This window comes from Eumetopias jubatus, unplaced genomic scaffold (genome assembly GCF_037043125.1).
Source record: "Eumetopias jubatus isolate StellerSeaLion01/CBP00866 unplaced genomic scaffold, mEumJub1_p1.0 scaffold_5, whole genome shotgun sequence".
Classification (NCBI taxonomy): domain Eukaryota; kingdom Metazoa; phylum Chordata; class Mammalia; order Carnivora; family Otariidae; genus Eumetopias; species Eumetopias jubatus.
In genome coordinates, this window is record NW_028274811.1 from 80,054,049 (window position 1) to 80,080,794 (window position 26,746).

Genomic DNA, 26,746 nt, shown 5'->3' on the forward strand with positions numbered 1-26,746 from the left:
TGTGGCACCTGAAGCCACTGCAGGCCGAGAGCTGCTTACAGATCACTAGGTGAGCTAGTAAAGTGGGTGAAAATGGGAATTCTAGTTTTTAGATTCTTTGACTCCTGCTCTTTTTATCTCCTTAGCTGAAATTCATGGAAGATCATTATTCGGCTGAGGCCAGGTCTTTAATTTTTTTTTTACATGACTAATTTTCAAACATCTTGGCTCATTATCTTTCCTGCTTAGAGCCTGAGCAAGTCTAAACGAATTCACAGGTTCCATCTTGTTCTTCAGTCTTATTTCTTTCCTTTGGTATGTTTTGCAGCCTCCAGCTGGCCCCCTGTACCCATTCCCAAGTTGTAAGGCATGGCACTTCTTGCAATGTTTGGAATATAAGGTGACTTCTTTTGATACCATTCATCCAGCAATGGCAAACTCAGGGGCCTGCCTCTCGGAGCCAGGCGGTTAACTTGTGGAAGTGACAGGCTGGGGACACCTGAAGAAAGAGCATGCAGCCTTTCCTCAGGTGTCAGTGGCTATGAGGGAATCCTGGTGCTGTCACATCTTTTTATGTTTTTCTTTGGAAGAAGCCGCAAATCAAGATTTTATATGAAATCTCTGGCTTTAAATTTGGCTATTAATTCACATTTGTAAATGAAATGGTTCTGTCTAAAAAGAACAAAGGCTCAAGTTTGTGAGCCCTGCCAAGGAGAAGTCTGGGTGAAATAAAAGGGGGGGAACAAATATAATCCCTGCTATCAGAGGGGCAAAGGGAGATCGACACAGAGCACAAGCAATGGTTTTAGATAGACTCGGGTTTGAATCTCAGCTCTACCACTACTCCTGTGTGATGCTGGTCAAATGACTCCTCTCTGAGCTTCAAAACCCTCTTCTGAAAAATGTAAGGACCACAGGAAGAACGGAGGTACAATGCCTAGCACACAACAGGTACTGAGTTGATCTCAGCTCCTTTCTTCCATTGTTGATATCTTGGTTTTTACAGGATAGTGCATTTGAATTTAAAGCCATATACTTACTTTGCTGTTATTTTTTCCCCCCATCTCAGAGTACCATGAGCATGGTGGATTGAAGACTACTCATACTATTTTGGCTCCTTCATGCTCACTCTGTCAGATGCAGGACCGAAAATGATCCTCTAGGCGGAGATAGGCTGTATGAAATGTTACCTGGTACAATGAAAAGACATTGAAAACAAATTCTTATTTATGGCATTAAAACTGGAATCAGCAATGAAAATACATTCAGATGTGGTATTATAAGGTAACGATTTACTGAGAGAAAACATGCTATATTCCCAAGCAGCATTTCAGTTAAAACAACACATAGATACCAGAACAATCCAGAAATGCTGGGAAATTCAGATGTTCCACTTTATTTTTAGACATTATTTCAGTTCTCATGGCAAAAAGACATATTTTATAGTTTTTTTTTTCTGGAAAAATCAAGATATTCCCTACTGGATTTGGATGAACTTTGAGAGAATTCTAAGTGCCTTTTTGAATAATGAAAGCTTTTAGAGAGAAGGATGACAGAAGAAATGCCCACCTCCTCACCAATGGCAGCTGGGATGGGGAGTGAGGTAAAACACAGACAGAATTATGGGATTTAGAGCCTCTATCTATTGCTTCTGTTATCATCCAATTAGAAATTGTTTGGTTTGTTAAGATTATTCAGCCACAAAGAAAAGAATGGAGCCAGGGGTCACAAAACCAACCATACCCCCTACTGAGATGGTGTCTGAGGCAGGGAATCCCCTCTCTATACACTTCCCTGGTTTATACATGCTTCTCTCTTCCTCTCTTGCACACACACACTCTCTCTCTCCCTGTCATCTGATGTTATAGAAAGGCTTTCCATCTTTTTGCCCTTAGCAAACGATGAGTAATTATAGATACATCCTTAAAATTTTTTTTTTTTTTTTTTTTTTTTTTTTTTTTTGCCTGGTGTATGGCAAGTCTTAATTTCCCTAGGCATATCTTAGTTTAGGGGAAATGTTCCCATGGCAAAGATAAAAAATATTCGATAAAAATCTTTTTATATATTTTCCTGTAATTTCTCTTGTAGCTTAGAAGTGGTCTGAGTTGTGTGATGTAGCCGTTGCTAGGGAAACTTGCTTTTTAGTGAGCAGCAATTTTCCAAAGCAGATGCATTTCCTCTCTTACTAATGAGTGTGTAAATGGTACCTCTATTGCTTTTTGCCTCCATATTTTGGAAACAACTTGAACTATTTGCTTAGGACAGCAGACATCTGCTTTATAAAATTGAAGCAGATAGACTCCTAGAATGTCTTATTTATATGCATCTTGTGCTGCATATTTCAAAAGCACATTTGCTGTTCTGCACTTTCTTGTTAGAAGACATTTTATACCTGTTAATGGCAGAAATAATTGCTTAGATTAAAAAAATAGTCCTCTCTAAAAGGTTTAACTATGTTTGGGTTGCATTGTGCATCTCATTCGCACCAAGCCAATGGTAGAGAGAGGAATTTTCCTGATTTGGGCTGGGCAGCAGGCTGGAAGTCGTGCTACATAATAGCAAACTGAATATTGTTATGCAAAGTTGAGTGGGAGCAAGGCTATTTCAGAGGCAATAACGTTTCCTTCCAGTTCACTGATCCACTAATTTCTATTCACTTTAAACTGCTCTTGTATTTTTCAAAAAAAAAAAAAGCTATTTTCTACCATTTGCACTGTTCTAATCTTTGGCTTTGAACAGAATCTGCCTGGATAATAAGGAGGAATGGTCACCCTCCTGCTTTTACAGACAGCTGGTAATGGGTCCAAACACATGCAAATAAGGAGTAGAGCTATTTCCATAAAAGGTGGAGCCACATGCCCTCTAATTATGCTCTCTGGTTTTAGACAGCGGAGAAAGATGGATTTAAGGAATTAGGAAAGGGAAAAGGCCAGAAAAGGAGGGCAGCAGCTTGGGTAACATAAAAGATTATCTGAGCAAAAGACAATGTACTCACAGTTTTTTAAGTATCTCCCTCCCTGAAACAGTCCTCCAAAAGTTTCTAAATTTGGTGGCTTTTTATAGTACCACAGAAATGAAAGACTATTATTCTGCTTATTAGTTTAAATTTATAAGAATGGCCCTCTGATATGATTATATGAGATTATATATGTCTATTTTTTTGTTAAATCATTTACTCATTTTTTGTTTCTTGGAAGTTTAGTGCCTCTTAACAGTCTTCCTTAAAGGGATTAAAACTGCATTAGCATTGGGTATATTACCTGAATGATTTTTATGGTTTTAGAACTCAGTTTATTCAACTTGAAGCTTTTTTTAAAAAAAATAATATACTTTCCTAATATATTTTTTCCTAATATATATTTCAGGCTGACTTGGCATTCTGGCTGTGGCATGTATAAGGGAGAATAGAAAGGAATCAGTATTTTTCCAATGTATCTTCTACAAGATTATCAAGAGGATTCTAATGTACACAGAATGAGAGCCAAATTTTCCAACAAGTTACTTTGAATAAGGACTTTCTCTGTGGGTTTGATGAGGTTATCGCTCCTTTCCCATTCCTGTATTGAGAATGTAAATTACCTTGCTTCTAGAGAATTGTGACAATTCTTTTCCCCCAAGTTGGATATCAGAATAAAGTTTCTATTCTTGATAGGATTTTTTCTTTTCTCCTTTTTTTTTCTTAACCACACTCTAGACTTCATTTGGATTTCATCAGTTTTTCTGTTAATGTTTCTGCTGGTCTTTGACAGTTTCTCAATCTTTCCTTTTTTTTTAAGCCCCCATCTGCCCCCCAAGACCTTGATGGTCTTGAGGAGTACTGGGCACATATCCTGTGGAATGTCTCAGATCTGCATTTGTCTGATTTTCTTATTTTTCCAAGGTTAGGCTAGGGTTATGGGTTTTGGAAAGAATACCACAGAAATGAAGTGCCCTTCTCGTCACATGTTATCAGGAGAACATGTTATCCACATTAGGGTGGTCCGTTGCTTTAGTCATCTTGGGCGACTATAACAAGATACCATGAATTGGGTTGTTTGTTTGTTTTTTAAAGATTTTATTTATTTATTTGACAGAGAGCACAAGCGGGGGGAGCTACAGGCAGAGGAAGAGGGAGAAGCAGGCTCCCCGTGGAGCAAGGAGCCCAATGTGGGACCTGGGATCATGATCTGAGCCAAAGGCAGACACTTAACCGACTGAGCCACCCAGACACCCTGGATTGGGTTGTTTAAACAAGAGACATTTATTTCTCACAGTTCTGGAGGCTGAGTCCAAGATCAAGGTGCTAACAGATTTGGTTACTGATGAGAGCTCTCTTCCTGGCTTGCAGCCAGCCACATCACTATACCCCGCATGGCCATGAGAAAGAGAGGGGGAGGGAGAGGATGGGGATCAAGTGGAGGGCGGGGAGAGAAAGGGAGAGAGAGAAACAGCGCTAGTGAGAGAGTGAGTTCTAGCCTCTTCTTACAAAGACATTAATCGCATCATGAGGGTCCCACCCATCTAAAGCTAATTAGCTTCCAAAGGCCCCACCTCCAAATACCATCTCATTGAGGGTTAGGACTTAAACATATGAATTTGCGGGGGACACATTCAGTCCATAATAGCCCTAATCCACTATGACTGGTGTCCTCATAAGAAGAGGAAATTAGGACATAGGGACACATAGACCAGACAACAACCACATGAGGATACAAGGAGAAATTGGCCATCTGCTAGCCAAGGAGAGAGACCTCAGCAAAAAATCAAACCTGCCAACACTTTAATCTTAGACTTCCAGCCTCAGGACCTGATCCAATCTGGGTTAGTATGGGGAGAAGGGAAGAAATGGACACTGAGATTTTTACTGAGGAAGTCACATTGAAGTTGAGAGCTGAGCAAGCCAGAAGGCCAGCGCACTGTTGGCGAGGGCAGAGCGCCTAAGATGAGGCTGGCAAGGGAGACAAGCACATGGCAAAAAACAGGGATCTTGCTTCTTTCAGTTGGTATACTGGTTCATGTGACATGAAAAATTCTCTTAGAACAGTGACTTTCAAACTGTGCTCCCAGAATCCTGGATGTCCTTGGGATGCACCACTGCTAGCGAGGGCCTGGCTCTGGGAAGCTGAACCTACCTCAGCTGGAAAGATTTGCTTTTATCATGCAAGCTTCTCTTAAAAGTTTTACTTACAGAAAAGGTTTTACCCAGAAAAGGTTTGAGAACTATTGTTCTACATGACCTTTATGTTCTGCAACATGATACTTACTCATCCATTATATGGGTATGTTTTACTTTATTTAACCAATTCCCCCATAGCTGCATATTCAGGTTGTCTTTAAGGTTTCATTAATAAAAACTCTGATGAGTTTCTCTATTCAGAATTTTGTGTGCATATACTTTGTGCACTGTTCTTTCCTCAGAATTCCCTCCACATACAACTGACTGCATTTCCAAAATTTAGAGGCATAGAACAAAAATAATGTTTTATTTTTGGGTCAGGGATTCAGGGGTGGCTAGACAGGATCTTTCCTGGGGTTGCAGTCAGGTGTTGGCTGGGCTGTCGTCATTTGAAGGCTCGACCATAGATGGAGGATCCACTCCATGTGGCTCTAAATGTGGCTGCTAAGTTGGTGCCAGTTGTGGGTGGGAAAACATCATCCTTCTTCACATGGGCCTCTCCACAGGGCTGCTTGAGTGTCCTCACACATGACAGCCGATTTCCTCAGGACAAAAACATTCCAGAAAGCAAGACTGAAGTTGCATTGCCTTCTATGACCTCACAAAGGAAATCACAAGCTGTTACTTCTGCCATTTTCTATTGGTCACTGTGGTAAGCAGAATAATGATCCCTCAAAGATGTCCTAAAACAGTGGAACTTGTGACTATGTTATCTTTTATGGCAAATGGGAATTTACAGGTGTTGTTAAGTTAGCATTTTGAGATGGGTAGATTGGCCTGGATTACCCAGGTGGATCCAATGTAATCACAAGGGTTATTATAAGTAAAATAGGGAGGCAGGAGTGTTAAGAGTCAGAGAAGATGTGACTGCAGACACAGGTGTCCGAGTGCTGTGATTGCTGGCTACAAGGAGACCACGAGCCCAGGAAGCTGGAAAAGGCAAGGAAACAGATCCTCCCGCAGCGACTCCAGAGAAAACACTCCCTGTGGACACCTTGATATTAGCCCATTGTGACCCATTTTGAACTTCTCGCCTCCAGAACTTGAAGGCACTAAATCTGTGTTGTTTTAAGTAGCCACATTTGTAGCAAGTTGTTACAGCTGAGATAGGATGCTACTGCAGTCACTCAGCCAGGATTCGCTGTGGGAGGAGCTCCAGGAAGGAGTGAATCCCAGGAGCCATCTTGAATACCACAAAGGATATGTCTGCTTTTAAGGTATTGATAATTCTATTGTCACACTGCTCCTTAGAAAGATTTTATGAATCTCTACAATCAGAAATTTGAATAAAATACAGATTTTAGTGAGATCAGAGAAGGTGTCTTTCAGAGAGCAATCTCTCCTGCTCCTGCATCTTCTGGTGGATGAGAATCCAAAGGGGAAGTAGGCTCTCTAATTGCCCGAGTTTCTTTCCTTCGGACCTAGTGGGAGAGTAGGTAGCAAGTGGGAGGACTACAGCCAGAGGACTTCTCCCTATCTCCATGTTTCCCGAGACCATTTTCTTTTCCCGCCACAGTTTTTTCTGACCTCCTTCAATAAAAGTAGATTCCTACTTGCAACTCTATAAATATAGTTCTTAAATTCTGTTGGGAGAAAATACGAGACTTTAAAGCCAAGAGATTTCTAAATATTAGACAATTTTTTTTGTGGCCTTTAAGTATTATTCTGAGATTTGTCTCTCAACCAGGTGAACATTTTCACACTGTTCCAAAAAGAGGAATTTGAAATAAAGACACACGTGTGTTTAAAGAAAACAAGTGATCTCCGTAGCAGCTAAGATGAGCTTACTCTTTGCAGAAGGCAAAGTCTCTGCTGGGGAAAATTTTTAAAAGCTTATCTCTGGCTCCCTGTTGATGATGCCTAATATCTGAATGTGCTTTCATAATGCTGATATTATATTACAGTCGGGTCACAATGAGTGAGGAAAGACTTATTTTTCCTACAGAGCATCTCCTGCCCAAAAGTGAAATGCTGAGCAGGGGTCTTTCTCATTTAGGAAGTTATTATTTCTTTCCTAGAAGATATGAAATGCTTTACAATGAATTAAACCAAGAAAGGAAATATGCTAGTAATCAGATGCTATTCCCAGCAAGAAAGTCCAGATCCCTCCGTATGTTCTCTCGGGTTTCCCCCACAAAACTCAAAAGTCAATTTCTCAAAGGGGATTTAGAGGCCGCTTCGTTCCCCTCGTCATATAAATGAGGGCTCTGAAGGCTAGAGGCTTGATCTGCCATTAAAATCTCAGGATATGTGATTACTAGGCCAAGGACTCGACTGAAAAGAATATATTTTATTTACCCTGCAAATGGTTTTCTCTTTACCCTTTCTCTTTTCCCTCTTCCCTTATAATCAGACAGGAACTTTCAGTTGAAAAGTCTTGGAAACTCTAACCCAAGCTCGTCTAAGCCAACAGGGTATTCACTGAGTAACGTAACTTTAAAAATCCCTAGGTAGGTTTTTTCAAACCCATGACGTTTGACTCAAGTGCTTTCTCTAGATCCTGATTTCTCTCCTCGTCCCTTGGTTCTCCATCCTCTGTATCAGAGCCATTTTCAAATACACTCTGGCCTTGCACTGATATCAACCTCGCATTCTGCAGGTTCATGTCCAGTAGGAGAAAGTGCTTGTCTCTCTGCGGACTGCGCACCAAGTTTCCCAGCATCCCATTGTCTTTGACTGGGTCCTGTGCTCATCACTAAACCAGTATTGTCGACCATGAGGTTGCATTACTCTTTGTCAGGCCTGATCCGTGTGCCATAACTCTAGAGCCAGGGGTAGAGCCCAAACTTCTTGAATCACAGGGACTGAGAGTTGAGGGAACTTCTTCTGTTCTTTTAGTAACAAAAGAAGGGGAATGGATGCTGTCTGGCCCCCAACTTGCAAATGGTTTTCTGCATTCACTTTTTTTTTTTAACTTTATTATGTTATGTTAATCACCATACATTACATCATTAGTTTTGGATGTAGTGTTCCATGATTCATTGTTTGCATCTAACACCCAGTGCTCCATGCAGAACGTGCCCTCTTTAATACCCATCACCAGGCTAACCCATCTCCCTCCCCCCCCCAGAACCCTCAGTTTGTTTCTCAGAGTCCCTAGTCTCTCATGGTTCTCCCCCTCTGATTCCCGCCCCTTCATTTTTCCTTTCCTACTATCTTCTTCTTCTTCTTCTCTCTCTCTCTTTTTTAACATATAATGTATAATTTGTTTCAGAGGTACAGGTCTGTGATTCAACAGTCTTACACAATGCACAGCGCTCACCATAGCCCATACCCTCCCCAGTGTCTATCACCCAGCCACCCCATCCCTCCCACCACTCCAGCAACCCTGTTTGTTTCCTGAGATTAAGTATTCCTCGTATCAGTGAGATCATATGATACATGTCTTTCTCTGATTGACTTATTTTGCACATTCACTTTTAAAATTGTTTCCTTCATATTTAATTTATTGAGCACCTACTATGTACTAGGAATATAGTCAGGATAAAACAAAGTCTCTGACACATGGAGTTTGTAATCTGAGGGAAGGAGTACAAGTAATCATTAAAATAAATAATCCCACAAACAAGTGAAGTAAAAAATCAAACATTAATGCTTAGTGCTTGTGTATTAGAAATATGTGCTATAAATATAGATATCATGATGCGATGTCTGGGATATTTTCTTCAAAGTTGTCTGGGTTTGTTGAGGGGGTTGGGGGTATAGATGAGATAAAATTGGGTCAGTAATTGATGAAGCTAGTTGATGGGTGTGTGCGGATCCATATACTATTCTCTCTGCTTCTGTGTATGCTTAAAATGTTCTATAATAAAAAGTTTAAGAAAGCAGTCCCACAGAAAAATACGCTGTTGGGTAAGTGGCACGGAGGGGAAAATAGGTATGACGAAGTGATATTTATACATATATAATATTTCATATATATGATGTACAGGAGAACCCAACCAAGTTTCAGTGGTCAGGGAAGAGTTTCCAAGGAAGTGATGTATTTGTTAAAACCCGAAATAGGACTAGTAATGAGACATTAGGAGGACTGTACATAACACTCCTCTCCTGCTTGAGTTTGGAAACAATGGAGAGGAAGACAAAGGAGTCAGACAGATGGAGATCAAAATATCAACTGTATTACGGATAGACTTTAGGATAGAGCTTACATATATAGTCATATAAGCTTGCTAATACTTCTCTGAATTGAATTTATGCTTTAAAGCTGCAAGCAAGATCACAGACCAGAATACACCATCAGGAAAGCTGGGATAGGGAGTAAGAGCTAGACTGGGATTACTCGGTCCCTTCTTGCAAACATCCCAATCAAATGCAGCTCCTTGTCCTAGGATGGAGTGAGCCAGAGTGGGACGGACAAAAGACCATCAAGGCCACTGTGGGAATTCCTCATGAATGGGTGCATGAGGAGTGAGAGGATAGTGCTCCTTTCCAAACAAGTAGTAGTAAACTTGGTTAAGTGGGCTGGCGTGGGTGGAGAAAAGAGAAGTGTTTCCTGGGTAAATAAGACAGTATGTGCAAAGGCCCTGTCTACTGCCGTGAACAAGGCACTGTGCCTCGTGTTGGTGGTATATAGGGATGAACCAAGTTTGGTCTCTACCCTCGAGTTGTCTGTGATTTATATGGGAGACAAACCCAAGAAGATTCAAACACAATAAACAAGATACACTTAAATACTAATAAAGAGGAGTTAAGTGCAATAGAGGTTAACATCATAGAGGAAATGAAGATGAATTCTGAGCATGTACTAGTGGAGGAGAGGGAGAAAGAGGGGAGAGCAAAAGAGGAAGATTAGGAAAGGCTTCCTGGAGAAGCAGGTATTTAAGGGTCATTAGGGGTGGATAGAAGTCCCATAACGGGAGGGGCAGGGAAGGACACTCCAGGCAGAGGGAACTGCGTGATGCCTCTTCTGGCCTATTTTTGTCCACTGTTCCCGCTTGTATAATTGTCTCCACATTGTTGCAGCTTCTGCGGGAGAGGAGGCCCCTCCCATCACCTCCCCTGGGTTCCAGAAAGCCTCAGGGAACAGACGCCACGTTCAGCGCTGGTGCCCTCATCCTCCCACTGTCCCACACAAAGTGATCCCACCCCCAGACTTCCTAAAGCTGCTGCTTATACGGCTCGTGTGGGTGGGCAGCTATCAGCAAGCCAGGATGCAAGTCCATACTTAGGATGGTTTTATTAGTGGTTTGAGGTCACGATCGCAGAGAATCAGAATTTGTCTCCGCAGAAGGGAATACACTGGGGGGAGTGGCAGAGGAGTTTTCATTGTATGCTGGGGCTGTCACATGGAATGACATTGTCATCCTTTTCTGTCCCACCTGCTTTCTAAAGCTTTGAAAGAAACAAGCTTGAGAGGGTGCCTCTTTAGAAGTGGGAGGAGTAGTGGGAGAGGAAGTTTCCCTCCCAGGAGCACATGTGACAAGTCTTTCTCTGATGTCGTTTGCCTCAATAGTGGGATTCCCACGCAAGACTGTTATTCTTAAATAAAACAAAAGATTGAAAGCATGTCTGTTTTCAAAGAGTCACCCAAGAACTATCTATTTTTAATACTTTAAGGTGTTTTTCTTGCCCTGTAAGAATTTATATGTGGTGAAAGTGCAAGTGAGGCCTTGTTGCACTGAATATTTTTGAACCTTTGGCATTTACAGCCCCAGTTCACAGCATGCAGTGCGAAGGGTTACATACCTACTAGGGAAGAGAAGAGGCACGCTTTTATTGGAATGCCCAAAGGGCTTATTGACAGGCTGTTGTTGACCATCGGAGACAATTCGGAACAGGTCTTCTGTGACAACCCCTCAGGTTCACAGCTACCCAGCAAACTGTAAGAAGGCACCATTCCTCCAGGTGGAGGCAGTTCCAAGCCAACCCAGTGCAGCTGGGTGCGCAGAGCACCTGCTGGGTTTCAGCGCCTACTTTGTTCTCTGGCCCAGAGCCTTTCTTCAGTGATTCACCTGCACACCTGTGGCTGTGTTCACCAACAGGCTTAAGAGTTATTAGCTACCCTGGTATGAGTCGCTGAATTTCCTTATTTTTGCCAAAATTACATCCTTTTAAACTTGAGGGTTGTGATGGTTAGTTTTATGTGTCAACTTGACTGGGCTGAGGGTTGCCCAGAGAGGTGGTAAAACATTTCTAGGTGTGTCTGTGGGGATGTTTCTGGATGAGATTAGCCTTTGAATCAGTACACTGAGTAAAGCAGTGTGTCTTCCCCAATGTGGGTGGGCATCCTCTAATGCCTTCAGGGCCTGATTAGAATAAAAAATGGAGGAAGGGAGACTAATGCCTGGCTAATTGGGCTGGGAAGTTGGTCTTCTGCTCTCATACTGGGATGTACGCCATTGGTACTCCTGGTTCTCAGGCCTTCCGACTTTGGACTGGAACTCTACCAGAGCTCTCGTGACTCCAGTTTACAGATGGCAGATTGTGGGACTCCTCAGCCTCCATAATCTTGTGAGTCCTTTCCTTATAATAAATCTCTTATGTATATATATATATATATATATATATATATATATAAGTTATATATATATATAGCTATATATAACTATATCATCTCTGTTTCTCTAGAGAACCTTAATATAAGAATCAATAATGGTATAAAATTGTTTGATTTTTCACAAATGCATCACAGAATTTCCTTTTATGGACCAAGGGATGTTCACTCTCCATTAGAAGCAGTTTATTTTTCTATCTGATTTTACACATTACTTCTCCCTTCATATCACAGTACTGCCCATCTTCCTATTCTTTTTGTTTCAGACTACTTTTTTTTTTTTTTACAATATATCTCAGAACTCCTACGTCTCCTCTGGGTATTCCAGTTTATTCATCTCCATCTTGGTAGGGATGTTCTGGGGAAGGGTCAAGGAGTTGAAGTTTTTATTTGGTCACTGTAGAAATGAGTCATATCTCTAAAAGTGTTAGCTTAAGAGTTCCCGCACATTTTAAATTAAGAGATTTTGAGGCTATTAAAGAAGGAATACAGATTTCATAAAAACTTTATATACTTGATTTATTCATCCATATACTGAGTGCCAGGTCCTGAGCTAGATGCTGTGGAGAAAACAGAGATTATGATGTTGACCATGTAAATAAGGTTCTTACAGTTTAATGACACAGTAGACAAAAATAAACATATTGTGATACAAGATAAAGTGGATCTAGTAAGCAAGTTCTAAGTGCTATAGCAGCTCAGATAAAGGAGACATCTCTCCTGGTTAGTAGGAGCTGGGAAAGCTTGATGGAAGTGACTTTTGAACTAAGGTTGAAGAATAAATTGGATGACAATGGGGTGGATGAGAATTACAGACAAATGGTGGCAAAGCATAGACAATACTGGGGGTGGGGTGGATATGTGGTCTGATTTAACTGAAGCATATGGTATAATGATGAAAATAGTAATGAGAGAAATTATTTACTGAGTACCTACTACATGCATGCATTGTTTTTAATCTATAAACCCTATAAGATAAGCATCATTATGCCCTTTACAGATGATGATCTCTGAGGAATAACTTGCTCACAGTTATGGAGCTTTTAAGTGGTGGTGTTGGGAGTCAAATGCAGATCTACCTGTCAAAAGCCTGTGTTCTTTCTATTATGTGACCAATGCCCTCAACTTGTGTATATGGAGGAGAAAATGAGGAATGATATTTCATTCATTCAATAGATTGTGTAGCTTAAGAAAGAAGAGGCATATGCAAGGAAAAGAATATGCTTTGATTGAAAAAGACTTAATAGGCAAGGAATGACAAAGGAATGCTGATAGCTAGATGACACTAGAAGCATGATGTTGATGATAATTAGGTGTCACTGAGCATGCAAAACAGGTCAAAAATTACATCATCTCTATGCTCACAGCTAGTTGTAGTACAGTTATATATGATTCATTACCTGATGTGGTGGGAAGAACAGAGGTGTAGAGACAGAGAGAACTTGCTTAGAATGTTGACTTTACCCTTTTCTAGGCTTTGAATTAGATTAAATTTATGAGCCTTAGTATCCTCATCTGTAAAATGAACATATATGCATATGTCATAGAGTTGTGAATGTAGAAAAAAGTTCTAAAAACTTAAAATGCATTTTATAATAACTGAAGCAGAAGAATTAGGTAATAAGAATAAAATTCTGCTATAGAGGCAAGAGTATCTCTGAGCATGTCTAATGAAAAACATGAGAATAGTATGATAAAAATATGAATATTCATAATATCAAAATTAATCCACCTTAATAAAGGTGGTTCTTCCCTTTACAAAATGAATTAGGTACCAGAACAGGCAACTGAGGATATGACTCTGAATTAAACTATATTCTAAGAACTGAGAGGATTTATATTAATGTATCTAACAGCAAAATATACCTAAAAATTATTGGTTGTAGAATCTCATGAAAAATACAATGCATTCTACTGTGTTGAAATAGGCTTTTACATCCATTGTGTTAATGCAGTTCTATCTGAATTTTTAATGACAGTTTTTAATTCTTTTTGAGAAAAAAAATCAGTACATCAAAAGTAGGTCATGCTGTGCATAGATTTCTTTTACTAGCTTGATGTGTGCTAACGTAGTAGATTGAGAATTCAATCTTCTCAGAATGAAAAATGGATGATTCTGATGTTTATATCAAGCATCAGAAATATTATAAACATATTTATTGAAAATATTGCTGTGGTTGTTTTGAATGGAATATTCTTGCAAAAAACACTTGTCTAGAAGGCTTTGTTTTTGTTAATAGACTCTTCTAATTGAGACTCTTGTGTGGAAACCTCCCAGAGGGAAATCCTGTAATTGCTGAAAGCAGGGAGGGAATGTCCAGCATGCCAGATAATTTCACTTTCCTCAAACCCTAGCCCCTGATGCTTTACTTGATCACTTACCCTATCCCAGGGCACTGGACCTCCATTAACTTATCCAAAGAAATATTTGGAACAACTTTTAAGCATATCCAATTAGTAGAGTCTTGAGGATGTGTTTATGTTCATTTTGTAAAGCATCAAATATTGCGAAGAATCCTATTGAACTATAGCAATAGTGTTACCAGATTTGTAAATCAGAAACAAAGACAAAACACAAAAAAACAACCCCCAAACCCCAAACTGGGAAAGCATATTCTCGAAAGAGTTCTCTTCAAGACACTAGGGCAAAATGCTGAAAAATAAGTCCATCCTGAAAAATATTTCATCATTCTTGCTCTGGAGTAACCTATTCACAAAGTATAGTTTTAAAAGTTGAATGAATGCTTTTAGTAAACTGATTAGTTCCACCCTGACTTGCAGTCTAAATCTGAGTAATTTATTTCAACAGAGGTACATATAAATGCTACAATATCATTTACTGCTTTTATATTCTTAGTATTCAGATATCCCCAAGTCTTTGTTTGTTTGTTTTTTTAAGATTTTATTTATTGAGAGAGAGTGAGAGAGGGACTAGGGGGAGGAGCAGAGGGAGAGGGACAAGCAGACTCAGTGCTGAGCTTGGAGTCCGAAGTGGGACTTGATTTCATGACCCTGAAATCATGACCTAGCCAAAATCAAGTGTTGGTTGCTTGGGGTGCCCAAGTGGCTCAGTCAGTTTATTGGCTGCCTTCTGCTTGGGGGTCATGATCCCAGGATCCTGGGATGGAGCCCCATGTTGGGCTCCTTGCTCAGCAGGGAGTCTGCTTCTCCTACCCCCTCTGCCCCTCCCCCTGCTTGTCCTTTCTCTCAAAAGAAAAATAAGTACATAAAATCTTAAAAAAAAGAAGTTGGATGCTTAATCCACTGAGCCACTTTGGTGCCCCAGGTATCCCCAAGTGTTAAAAAAATTTATACATCTTAACCTTGGAATTTATCCCATTTTAGGGATTTATCCCATATAAGTAGCCATAAATTTAGATGCATAAAATGTACAAAAATGATCACTGTTGCTTTATTTATAACAGCAAAAATATTGGAAAGATCCCAAGTATCTAATAATAGGAGAGTATTTAAATACATTAAACTAGACGCACAAGTTGGAATATTATGGAGCCATTAAAAGTGGAGGTTTTTAATTTTTTTTAAAGATTTTATTATTTGAGAGAGAGCACAAACAGGAGGAGCAGCAGGGAGAGGGAGAAGGAGAAACTGGCTTCCCGCTGAGCAGGGAGCCCGGCATGGGGCTCGATCCCAGGACCCTGGGATCATGACCTGAGCTGAAGGCAGATGCTTAACCAACTAAGCCACCCAGGAGCCCCCAAAATGGTTTTTGAAGAATAGCTTATAATTTCAGAAAACTTTTGGGGTTTGATATAAGTATTAAAATTAAAATTGTAGATACAGCTTCTATCCAAACTATAAAAATCTCAAAATATAATTACATAAAAATTATTGGAAGAGAATACACGAAAATATAACTGCCTGTTTTGGGGTAATGGGATTTTGAATGATTTTTTTATTCATTCATTCATTCATTCATTCATGTAACAAGTCTTTATTGAAACCTAACATGGGATAGGTATTATATGAGAGCTGAACAATCAATGAAGAGCAAAAATTAAATAACTTCTGTCATCATTATGCTTCCAATCTATTGGAGAAGACCTATATTAATTTCAAAAATCACATGCAAGTAAATGTAAAATTGCAACTGTGATAAGTGCTAAGAAGGGAGGCCATCACGAGAGTATACAGTAGGGAACCTAGCATAACGTGGGGTTTAGTTCACAGAAGAACTGACAAGCATACTAAAATTTGATGTGTGGGTAGATTTAAGCAGGTACATAGGGGAGGAGGATTGGGGGAACATTCCTTTGCAAAGGAACAGCATTGCAAAGTCCCTGTAGTAGGATGGAGCATGGTGTGTTTAAAGAAGTGAAAGAGGGCCGAATGTGGTGGTGTGGGGAGAGAGGTTATGGATCATAATATCAAGCTGTGTTTTTAAAATTGGAAGGAGGAGAGGCAGAACCAGGGAACCCAGCTGGGGGTTTATAGGAGTTGGTATAGTTAAGTGATAATGGTACGTGGGATTAGGAGTTGAGGGTAGAGATTGAGAGTCAAGTGGATGGAATCAAGATGTATTTAGGAGGTAACAATGAAATGGGCCTGAATGGGGTGAAGGATCAGGGAATACCGAAGAAGACTCCTAGGTTTCTAGCTTGAGCAACTGGTTGGCAGGTGGTGCCAATAAGTACTTGGGAAGAGGATTAGACTTGAGGAGATAATGTGTTTGGTTTAACACGTGTTAATTTGAGATGCCTTTGAGGCATTCAAGTGGAGATAATAGTAGGCAGTTGAATATATGGGTCTTTTTTTTTTTGATAAATGGGTCTTAAACTCAGAAAAGTCTGAGTTCATTCACCCTTTTATCCCAAGTGACTGGCATATTGTAGGCATTTAATAAATTCTTATACAATAAATGAATAAATGAATGGACTGGAGAAGTAAATTTGGGAGACCCTAGCTTATGGCTGATAACTAAATTTCTATTGGATAAAATTCCTCAGAACACAGACTGAGAAGAAAAGAAGACATAAAATAATTCCATTTAATGACTTTGAAGAAGGAGAAAGAACACAGAGAAGTAGAGAGGTTGCAAGAAAACTAGATGTGATTCTGTCTTGAAAACCATGAGGGAGAGGTCAACCTTCTCAAAACTACTGATAAATTGTAGATGATGAGGATCCAGAATGAACATCCTTTGGGTTTAGATATTAAAAGCCATTAGTGAACTTAGCAAGAGTTATTTAGATAAAAAGTGAGTGGGATGTAAGGGGAGAAGGGGATACAAACAGTATCAGGGCACCTGGGTGGCTCAGTTGGTTAGTGTTTAACTCTTGGTCTCAGCTCAAGTCATGATCTCAGGGTCCTGAGATGGAGCCCCTCATGGAGCCCCCATCAGGCTGGGCACTCAGCATGGAGTCTGCTTGTCCCTCTCCCTCTGCTCCTTCCCCTGCTTGCTCTCTCTTCCTCTATCTCTCCAATAAATAAATAAAATCTTAAAAAAAAAAAAAGAAATGGTATCTAAACTGTGATGGAAGGGTCAGTGGAGGCTATTGATCGATTAATTGATTGCCAGGGATTTGACTCTGGTTAAAGTCCATGGGGAAAGATGGATTCAGATTGTGTGTGTGTGTGTGTATAAGATTTGAAAATACAAGGATAAGAAAGAGTCAGTTATATAAATTTCCTGTGAAGTCAATTATATAAATTTCATCTCCAGAGGAGATGAAATTCAATGCTATCATAGTCCTGAAGGAACATCTTTTTAGGATAATAAATAAAATCCGAGCAAGAGAGTTGGTTCTCAAAGAGGAGAGGGGTAGTTTCTCTTTGCTACAAGGTGAATGGGAAGGGTGCCGAAGTAAGTTGACATGTTGAGCGAGACAGTCTCCATTTCTTCTGTGAAGTAAGAGGACACATCATTTCTTGGAGGAAAGAGGGAGGAAAATTGAGAATGGGAAAGTTGGAGGTTTGAGGAAAAATGAGGGTACTTTAGTCATTTTATTTTATTTATTTTTTATTTTTTAAAAAAGATTTTATTTTTAAGTAATTTCTTTAACCAATGTGGGGCTTGAAATTATAACCCTGAGACCAAGAGTCACATGCTCTACCAGCGGAGCCAGCCAGAAGCCTGTAAGTAGTCATTTTAGAGATTTCGAATGAGGTGGTTTGAGAAACATCATTAGGGAGGTCAGATAGAGGTGACCACCTTTCTGAGGTTGGTCCTATTAGTTCATAGTGATGTTAGTCTGCCCTGGTGGTGGACTTCCTCTAGCAGTGCTCAGCCACTCATGGCAGGAACGGAGAAAGAAAATAGTTGGGTTCATCTGGAGGTGGGATGTTGCCACACCAGTGACATATAAAGACAGCAGAGCAAAAGAGTTCAAAATGTCAACGGGGATTTTTCTGTAACAAGGGACCCTGAAACCTAAGCTGGATATGTGAAGGAAAGGGAGGGATCCTAATGTGCTGCTGATGGATGGACTCTAGAAGGAGTGGACTCATGTTTCCAAAGAGGTTGGACATCTATCATAAATAAGCAAGCTTGAAATGTAATTTTTGTCAAAGAATGGAATTTTTGAATAAGTAACATTACATATGTGAAATACTATAGACAACCCCCCCTCTTCCTGCCAACTTCATCTGTGGCTTCCCTTTCTGCAGTTTCAGGTTACCTTCAGCATCTGCAATCAGGAAGCAGATGATTCTTTTTCTGATGAATTGTCTGGTAAATAGTAGCCTAAGGAGACATCGCAAGCCCATGTCATTCACCTTCATTTCATCACATAGACATTTTATCATCTCACATCATCACGAGAAGAAGGATGAACACAGGATAATAAAATATTTAAGAAAATTTTTGAGTATAGCTGATACACAATATAACATTAGTTTCAGGTGTACAACATAGTGATTCAACTTCTCCATACATTATGCTGTGCTCACAAGTGGAGCTACCATTTGTCACCATACAACACTATTATGGTATTATTGACCATATTCCCTATGCTGTGCCTTTTATTCCCATGACTTGTTCATTCTACCCCTGGAAGCCTGTACCTTTCACTGCCCTTTACCCATTTTGTCCATTCTCCAACTCCCCTGCCTTCCCTCTGGCAACCATCAGTTTTTTCTGTGTATGTATGTATGTATGTATGTATGTATGTATGTATGTATTTATTTATTTTAAACATCACAAATAAGATTTTTTATTTGTGACCATTAAATGTCTGAATTTTAAACAGATTCTTGGACTGATGGCTCATATCCATCAGTTCGTTCAACTTTAGCACTGGTCTCATCCCCAGTAGCTTTTCCAGAACTACTACCTTCACCATGAAGCTCCATGAGCTTTCCCAATTCAAAGTTGGGCTTCTTCAGCATTTTTACTTTTCTAACGAAGACATCATGGAGTGCATAAATAGACTGACAAGCCTTTTCTATATCTTTTCTGATGCTGTCTGGAATCAATTTATTGACCACTTCTTTCAAGTCATTTGTTTGCTCCTCTCGGGTCATGATTTCCATCATCTTTTTCTGAATTTGATGGACCTGTTGGTGCTGAGCATAAGAGGTCTTCCAAATCTAATTATTGCATTTTTTAGTAAAACCACCACAAAACAGATGAAACAAATAACCATCGGTAGTCTTGACATCAACATGAGCTTCAATCATGGTCTGCCATTTTTTGACCATGGAGCACATTTTGTCACGGGTAAGATCCGTGCCATGGAAATTACTCAGGCCGTTTTTGCCCTGAACATCCTCAGTAATTAGCTTGAATTTTCTAAATGCAGCTTCATCATTCTGCAGATCAGCAAGGCTCACTTCAAAAACACCTTGAGGCCATCAGATGCGATTTTGTTTCCTTGAGTTCTTGTGACTAATGTTTTTCCAATATTTCTTATATTGAACATAGCTGGTGCTTTCACATCATATCAATCTTTCTTAGAAAATGGATCAACCACTTTCTTCTTGGCTCCCTTTTTGCCGCCTTTGGTAAGGCGCTTGTTCTTGCCAACCGCCATGGCACTGCTCAGGGAGCCAAAAGGTGTTCTGTGTATTTATAAGGCAACCATAAGTTATTTTGACAGGGAGAGAGAGAGACCACATTCATGTAATTTTATTACAGTATATTGTTGTAATTGTTCTATTTTATTATTAATCTCTTACTATGCCTAATTTATAAATTAAACTTTATCATGTATGTACAAGAAAAAAGGTAGTATATATAGGGTAAGGTATTATCTTCATTTCTTGGAAATAATTTTTTTAAAGATTTTATTTATTTATTTGGCAGAGAGATACAGAGAGAGAACAAGTAGGCAGAGAGGCAGGCAGAGGGAGAGGGAGAAGCAGGCTCCCCGCCGAGCAGGGAGCCCGATGCGGGGCTCGATCCCAGGACCCTGGGATTATGACCTGAGCTGAAGGCAGCCGCTTAACCGACTGAGCCACGTAGGCACCCCTATCTTCATTTCAACACTATTTTCAACACTACTGGGTATTTTGAAATGTATCCCTCATGGTTAAGGGGTTTGGGGACTACCATATTTTAAAATAATCAACAAATTTAACTCATAAGTTAGTCTATGTGCTTCTCAATCAAAGGTGTCAAATATTTTTATTATGAGGATTTCTTTATACTAACAAATTTTGAAGATTCCCACCCTCATATTGTAGTAATATGGTTTTGTAGGTATTGAATGAGAAGATACTTTTGAAAGATATTGGACCATATGTAAATCTAATAAACACAGTATTTGTAACAAACATAAATCTGAGGATATGTGCATTTGAGGGGTATCTATGTAGGTGGATATAATAATTTTAAAATTCTAACCAAATTGGTTAGAATTTGGGACAAGTAGCCATTGAACTTCAACATCCAGGATGAGGAATAGCTGCGCTAACGCTTTTCAGTGATCGATTTTGAATGGATTTATGGGGAGAATGACACTTTGAGAGATTTGAAATTGATGGCAAAGAATGGTTTGGTGGTTTTGAGGGAGAAGTGTGTTATAGGTCCTTTCATTGAAAAAGGTTTAGTGGTGGGCACAGGATGATGAATAGACTGGGGTATGCATAGGTTATATCTGAGGTAAGGTTGAGGTGACATGAGTTATCCAAGGGGAAGAAATTAAGACTATAAACATCCTGACTCCATTTTCCTTTTTATTTTTCTGACCCAGTCAGAATTAGTTAACCTTAATTCCCACGTTGATGTGGCTTCTGTGAGGTGATACTTTGTTTTGTACCCTGATCCTATGCAGCCTTGTATATGTTGCTGTTTTCTAATTCACATTGTAAAATAAAGAATTGTGCTCCAGGTGTGAAAAGAGTTAGGAAAGTCAGAAGGTGATTGCATATCATCCATGCTCTGTGAATGTTGAAGAGCGGAAGGAAAGAAAACTAACAGCAGCATGAGAATTTGTCCTTATGGAGCTGATATAAAACAGTTTCAGGCATAGCTATGTAGAGATGTGATTTATAATTCAGTTTACAGGCTATATAATATGCTAGTTTAAAATAGGGGATCTGGAGTGAGAATATTTTAGCTCAGGCCCCTTAACAACTGTGACCTTGAACATGATACTGAACCCCTTATATGTCTCAATTTTACAACATGGAGTTGTTTTTGAGGATTCAATGAGATAATCCACTTAGAATAGTGTCTGGGACTTAGAAAGAGTTGAACTAATGTTAGTTGTTTTTATTATTTTTCTCATTAATAAATTATTACCAGGGGGATTTTATACTGCAAGATATGAGGGCTGGCTTTTTTGTTTGTATAAAACTGCTTGCTGGTTCATTAGCATCAATTCTTGGTAAATCTAACCAGTGGCTATTAATACACATTAAATCGTTAGTTTGAGTGGATGAAAACCTAATTTCAGACATTGACCTAGTGCATGAAGTAAATCTATCATTAGTGTTTTCTAACTTTCCTTATCCAAGTTTAGCTAGAATCATCAGAATCAGAATACATTCTTAGAAAAAGCCTGGGAGAGCAAGCTCCCTTCCACATATTCCTAAACCCTGAACTCCCCAACTATTGTACATTTTGACTTCTGATGATCTCTGAAGACAGAAAAAAAATTAGCTGTTTTTCCCATGCCATTTAGAGTGAAGTCATTATACCACAAGCAACAACAATTACTCATAAATGAGTGATAATATAGTGGCCTCACAAAATTAAGGAAATACTAACATTTTGGTTTTTTTTAGGTTGTAGGTGAATTAGAGTCAGTATTCTTGATCAAGCTTGAGATAATTTCCAAAGTATTACACTATAGAGAAGGCAAATGTTTATTGAAACAAAGAACAGAGCCTTGGGAAATTCTGCAGGGATTAGTTTGAATGCTTTATATTTGAACAATGGAATAAATATCATTGACAATAATTGGCAATTAATACATTCTGTAAAATACAGTCCAATTGATTACGCACCTAACAATGAAATGTCTATGTATGTAAGTGCAAAGTATCCTCAATTAACATTAATACCCTTTCAGCCTGTCTATTTATACAATGTGTAATATAGTACTGATTGTATGAATCATTAATTATACTGATTGTATTAGTCATTAATTGATCATCAATCACTCTCAAACACTGGAATGTTAAAATTCTCCTTGAACAGTTTGAAAATCCCATATGTACAACTCTCATTCACGCCATCCTGAAGTTGGGCAATGAATCCATTGTAGTTGAATTTACTGAAATTCATAAAATTCAGGTGGCTTTCTTTATGTCAGATAGAGTTTATCAGTGTCCACAACTGACAACAGTTTTACGTGTAATTATGGCATTATGGAGTCAGACATGCACTTCTCTCTCTTTTTTTAAACATATAATGTATTATTTGTTTCAGGGATACAGATCTGTGATTCATCAGTCTTACACAGTTCACAGCGCTCACCATAGACATACCCTCCCCAATGTCCATCACCCAGCCACCCCATCCCTCCCACCCCCATCAACTCCAGCAACCCTCAGTTTGTTTCCTGAGTTTGAGTCTCTTATGGTTTGTCTCCCTCTCTGATTTCACCTTGTTTCATTTTTCCCTCCCTTCCCCTAAGATCCTCTGCCTTGTTTCTCAAATTCCATATATCAGTGAGATCATATGACATTTGTTTTTCTCTGATTGACTTATTTCGCTTAGCATAATACCCTCTAGTTCTATTCACATCATTGCAAATGGCAAGATTTCATTTTTGATGGCTGCGTAATATTCCATTGTATATATACACCACATCTTCTTTATCCATTCATCTGTTGATGGACATCTGCACTCTTTCCATAGTTTGGCTATTGTGGACATTGCTGCTATAAACATTGGGGTGCACATGCCCCTTCAGATCACCACATTTGTATCTTTAGGGTAAATACCCAGTAGTGCAGTTGCTGGGTCGTAGGGTAGCTCTATTTTTGACTTTTTGAGGAATTTCCATACTGTTTTCCAGAGTGGCTGCACCAGCTTGCATTCCCACCAACAGTGTAGGAGGGTTCCCCTTTCTCCCATGCACTTCTTTTTTATGTCAAATCCTACCAGAGACATTGTGCTTTGAGAACTTTGGTGTGGATGATTTAGAACTTGACAGAAGACTATGGAACAGATCATAGTTTGGGTTAACAGGACCTTCGTAGTGGCTTTTATTGATTACTTTCATTTGCCAAGTTGCTGTTGGAGCATTTCTTATACTGAGCCAAGGATGGAAAAATAAGGCACATTTATCTCATGCAGAGGTTTATACAACCAACTACATTAGCTGTACAAATTGGGGGGCAAAGAACACAGGGTTAATAAAACTCCTCAGGCAATCCTGATGTCTCATATGTGTTCCAGCTTATTCCTCTTGCAAATTTTTTTGCAGAGCTACAAAGATAAAACAAAAGGGATTGACATACATATCACCATGACCTTTCTGTCTTACACACTGATGAAAAAGGTAATGAGCAGTAAAACAGAGAACGAGTAGGCAGCAGAAGTGGAAAAGGGGGCTCACAGTCATCTGCTAGCACATTAGGCTTAGCATAATCATAAATGGACTGCTTTTGGATAATCTCTTTACAAATTAGATGAGGGCATATGTCTAATTTTTATTTCTGAAAACACGATAAACAGCCCCACCCCCACCCCATAGTGCACATAATACAGGCCCTTCCAAAGTGGCTTGATTACCTTCCACTGGATTATTCCATTAGTAAAGAAGCTTTCATTGCTTTGGGCAAGAGGGCAGGCATGGTGAGAGAATGTGGTCTGCTACTTAGTGACAATGTACGCTCTGCCTTTGTTTCATGAGGACACACTGAGTAAAGACTACTACAACAGATCCTCCTGCCTAAATGGACTTAGATTCAGGAAATATCAGGCCAGAAAATAGGGGAAAGATGGAAGAAATGGTTATCAAAGGTACTAGACATTTCCCTTCAGAAGTCAATGTTAAAGTCTGGGTTAGCGTAAATCGGAGGTGGAGATTCTGAAACAAAAAGAACAGAATTGAGATGATTTTGTTGATGCTTCTTGTTTTTCACATTCCTTTTGACTCATTTATGAGAGCTGTATTTTTGCAATGGGTTTTTGTAATGTGCCTCTTGCGATGTATGTGTTTGTGTGTGTGTGTGTGTGTGTATTGATTAGTGTTGTGTGTGGGTGGTATCTGTTGGTGTGTGTGTTGTGAGTAGTGACTGTGTGTGAGTATGTGGGTGGTTGGTTGTGTGTGAGAATGGTGGTGAGTGGATATATGTGGAAGAGGCTATTGTTGTGTGGGTTTGTGGGAAGTAGGGTTTAGCTTCTGTCCAGGCAGGCCACTGGATTAATATTTGGCCATTTGAACAAATGAACCTTTGGCATCCTTAGTTTATGGGGAAGCACAGGTCAGTACTGAGATGCTGGCTCTTTTCTTTGAAGTCTTTATTGCTAAGCAGTGCCTGTGCCAGTGTGATTCCATGGTAAGTTCTGAGGAAGTCCTGAGCCTCCTCCCAAAGCAGCTGCCCTTGAACTCTGGTTGCTGGGGAACCCTTCCCACCGAATATCTTTTCAATCTGCTTTAGGAGGAGAGAAGGAATGAATGTGAGGGAGGAGAGGGCTAGGGAGAGACAGGCAGAGAGATTCCTGCCACTGTTCTGTGCATCCCTACCACAGTCTGGGCTTTCTCTGGGGATTCTCCTTGACCATGAGAGTAGGTGGGGCTCACAGAGTATCTCTGGAGGCACTAGTGACTATTCCCACCATCTATAAATGAGCTGAGGACTAACTAAAGTGTTGCTGGATGGCATCACAAGCTGGTGAAGAACAGCCTTTTGACCAAACTTATTTGGAACAAAATTAATCTTTTCAATTCTTGACTAAAAAGTCCTGCAACAACTCAAATCCCTGATTTATACCAAACTATAGTATCTCCCTTTGGACACATAATAGCCATATGTGTGTGTGTGTGTGTGTGTATACACACACACACACACACACACATATATATATGTATATATATACATTTTTTTGAGAGAGAGAGAGAGAGATAGAGAATGAGGGTGTGGGGAGGGGCAGAGGGGGAGAGAGAGAGAGAGAATCCCAAGCAGGCTCCACACTCAGCACGGAGCCTGACCTGGGGCCTGATCTCACTACCCCAAGATCACAACCCAAGCCAAAATCAAGAGTCGGACGCTCTACTGATTGAGCCACGCAGGCGCCGCTTAGATGATAATTTTTTAAATAAGCAAGTGGAAAAGGGAAGGATAGCCTCACTTTTTGTTAGCTGGTATGTATACAAGGTAACTCTCCTTCAGTGATAGCAATGGCCAGAATATTGCTTTTTGATTTCCGTGACTCTGTTATGTCCTCAGAGGTGTATCCAAAAAAATCAATGTCAACTGGCTTTAGAGGAAATGCTTTTAATAGGCCTGTTGTAGCCCGGTCTCCCTGGGATGCCTAATCAATGTCTCTGCACATTGATAGAAGCACTGTGACTTCTGCAGCCTGTTTCTGAGCAAACCATCCCAGGGGCTTGGATGCTTACAGAGGTCAGATAGATATTATAAATGCATACAACACTTGGGTATATGACAGTAGGTAATATGGGGGACTGTGTGAAATTGAGAAATGTCTCTCTCATATAAAGGAGGCACCTGCTATTTGTCCCAGTCAGTTGATACCCTGAGGAAACGAGAGCCCTGTGTTGTGGGAACATCTCTTAAGGTTTCTCTCCGTATCTAGTATAAAGAACAGACTAAGTTGGGGTCACATACAGTTAAATTTGTGAACAGGTCATCATGAAGAAAAAGGTTAAGAGAATCCTCTGATACTAAAATCTCTCAGGAAGAAGCATATTCGTCTCCTAGGGCTGCCATAACAAATACTACAGTCTGGGTGGCTTAACCAGTAGAAGTTTATTTTCTCACAGCTTTGGAGGCTGTTATTCTAATATCAGGGTATCAGCAGGCTTAGTTTCTTTGTCCCTTGTAGATGGCCACCTCATTGTGTCCTCACCTGGTCTCTTCATGCTCTGGCATCCCTGGAGCTCAGACTTTTCTTTGTGTGTCCAAATGTCCTCTTCTTATAAAGACATCAGTCAGATTGGATTAGGTCCTACCCTGTCAGTCCCATTTTAACTTAATTACCTCTTTAAGGACTCTGTCTCCAAATATAGTCACACTCTGAGGTCCTGGGGGTTGGGACTTGAAGATATGAAGTCGGAGTTGGGGAGACACAATTCAGCCCCTAACAAGGCAGCACCCCACAGTCTGGGTTTTCAGAGGCAGGCAGCTCGGGCATCTGTGTCCCATTCTCCTCATTCAGACCAGTAGACAAGTATGTATTATAAGCAAGGAGAGAACAACTCCAGCATCACGCATGCAGTGACTTAATTAATGGTTTAAGCTTATCCCTAGACAAGCATTCCCAAAGAAACTTGTGATTAATACAGATTATAAAGGCTTGCTAGAGAGTGTGAAAGCACTTAACTATTGCAACAGAATCAACTTTTTTCATAATTGTGAGCCTTATTCCATTCTGGAGATGGCATTGTCCTTAAATAGTTAGTAATTGGTACTTCGGTGCCTTCTGGCATTTGTTTTAAGCACAGCTCCTATCCTCTAACAGAAAGCATCTGTGGTGAGAAATGGTGGTGTATATGCTCTGTCTGCATGTTGCCACT

At 39.9% G+C, this 26,746-nt stretch overlaps 1 long non-coding RNA gene and 1 pseudogene across 1 annotated transcript in view; one reads left to right on the forward strand and one right to left on the reverse strand.

Annotated features, from left to right (window-relative positions):
* The window catches only part of LOC114208743 (uncharacterized), a 134,870-nt gene that overhangs the window by 16,665 nt on the left and 91,459 nt on the right, over positions 1–26,746 (forward strand). The window lies entirely within an intron of this gene.
* LOC114208742 (small ribosomal subunit protein eS1 pseudogene) lies at positions 18,831–19,621 on the reverse strand (annotated as a pseudogene).